Genomic DNA, 2448 nt, shown 5'->3' with positions numbered 1-2448 from the left:
TCCGCCGTCATTCTTATCCGGCTGCCGCAAACCGACCTCGTCGCGCTATATAAGGAGGCCCCCGAACTCATTCAGGCACGCAGGCAACCTCAGGCCACCCCCATGGCACCCCCTCAGCCCGCAATCGTCGGAGGGAAGTCGTCTTCCCCGACTCCGGCCGGTTCGGCCGCCGCCATGTTTCAGTCCGATTCGTCGTGAGCCGAGCCCCTCCAGTCCAACCAGTGCCACCAACCTCCTCCTCTCACCCTTGCGAAGCCGTCCAGCACCTCAAACACGATCGATAGCCACCGGAGTTCAAACCCCCAACACTCCCGAAGCCACCAGCCGCCACGGAGCTCGCCGCCGACGACTCACTCCGTCCCCGCCGGCAAGTAGACCATCGGAAGGACCGCCTTGACCTTGCGGATCCATCCCTGTCCTTGGACCCCCGTGAGATGCCTCCGCTCGCCGGCAGCGATCGCCGGAGCTCCGTCTCTGTTCGGTCGAACAAAACGGCGCGCGCGTGGACTGGTCAAACCTGACCAGTGGGTCCCCCGGGCCCACTGTCAGTGACTCACGCGCCGCCCGCGCTGGATAAGTGGAGGCGTAAAGGCTCAAGTACGTCTCCTCTGTGCGAAAGCGTAATTCCATTCGAACCGTTTTCTTTTCTGGATTTTCTTTTAAAAACAGATTTTGACCAGAGCTTTGACTGTCTATAACGTTTTAAATATAACTCCAAATGAATTGATTCTTTTTCCTACATCTCTCAAATTCTGTCTAGTTTATTTCAAGATTTATTTGAAAATTTTCCAAACAACTTTTTTGTACTGTTTTTGAAATATGTGTTATTTACATATTTTTGAAAATACGATTTTTGAAGAGAAGAAAGCTTTCAAAAGATTTGGAGTGCACCCTGCCTTTCCACACCATGAAGGCAAGCATCTTGAACGTTGGCATAATATTTTTGATGTGTTGGTTGACACGATTATAACACCACCTTATTTCGGAGAACTCGTTATTTTATGTGATGATGCGATCATTTGCATGAATGCATATTAGTGATTTCCTTGCTGTAAATGAATATACTTGTGATGGTAAGCATCCTCATGTGCCTTGCATGCATGCCGGAAAGGAATCCGAGAAAGCCTCTGCCTTGGGTAGGCGTGGGCTTGTCGCCGGTCTCCGTCGGGACGGTTATGTCCGGTATGGCATAGTAAGGTATAATGGGTGGTGATTTTTTTGGTCGAAATATATTTGTTATACATGTCATGCAGGGAACTCATAAGCCTCCTGAGTCGGCCATAGATCGAGTCTTGTTCCGGTAACCCCCATACTTGTTTCGTACTGCCACTGGTCCCTACCGTAGGTTGGGTATGGTTCAGTAAGTTGTTAACCCTTGTCTTGGCACACACCGTACAGAGAGGCCATGGTGGAAGATATCGGTCGTAGCCGGTAGGCATGCCACCTGGTCCGGGGGCATGGGTGTATCCGGTTGGGACCGAGAGGGGGCACCCCTTAGAGCGCGCGATAGAAATTTGATCCCATGCTACGCGAGGTTGTAGCCTCCCCACTTAGAGTTTTTCTTAACATGTGTCATGGGTGATTCCAGACACGAGTAAAAGCTGGTGTGTGCAAGTCAGGTGTGTTTCAATTAAAAGACCGTAGACGGAATTAGTCCGATGGACTAAAGGAATCCGTTACTCGTGGGTAAAGAGTACACTCTCTGCAGAGATATTAAACCTATTCGAATAGCCGTGTCCATGGTTAAGGATTACAGTCTGGGATGGGTCAAGTGTCGGTCTTAGTGTCGGTCTTCGGAGGAGAAACCACTAAACTCGAATATTGATGATGACATGTGATATATGATGGTTATGATTGTTATCATTATGGACTAACCGTTTGCATTGTTTGAAATAATGAATATCCCTGGGACGGTACCACCCCCTGGATATTCACTATGATTATGTTTATATATATATAATCCCCTTATGTGGCGTCGCTCACACGCCCGACTGTGGCAGGTTCGTTATTTCATTTACTTACAAGCCCTTTATGTGGTGTCGCCCAGATGTCCGACTGTGGCATGCTTGTTATTTTATTTACTTCATAAGCCCTTTATGCGATGTCGCTCAGACGCCCGACTGTGGCATGCTTGTTATTTTATTTACTTCATAAGCCCTTTATGTGGTGTCGCTGAGACGCCCGACTGTGGCATGCTTGTTATTTATTTACCTTATAAGCCCTTTATGTGGTGTCGCTAAGACGCCCGATTGAGGCATGCTCACTTTTACTATCCTTTCGAGACGTCGCTTCAGACATCCGATCGGTGCATTTTATTTCTATTCTGTCATTGCATATTCCGGTTGCATATAAATAACCTGCTTGCATGCATCAAGATTTTATTTATGACTGACGATGTGATCATAGAATATTTCAGTATATGTTGATCAATTATATTATACCTGTGTT

The sequence above is a fragment of the Triticum dicoccoides genome, chromosome 6A (assembly GCF_002162155.2).
Source record: "Triticum dicoccoides isolate Atlit2015 ecotype Zavitan chromosome 6A, WEW_v2.0, whole genome shotgun sequence".
NCBI lineage: Eukaryota > Viridiplantae > Streptophyta > Magnoliopsida > Poales > Poaceae > Triticum > Triticum dicoccoides.
Note: the sequence above shows the minus strand (reverse complement) of the source record.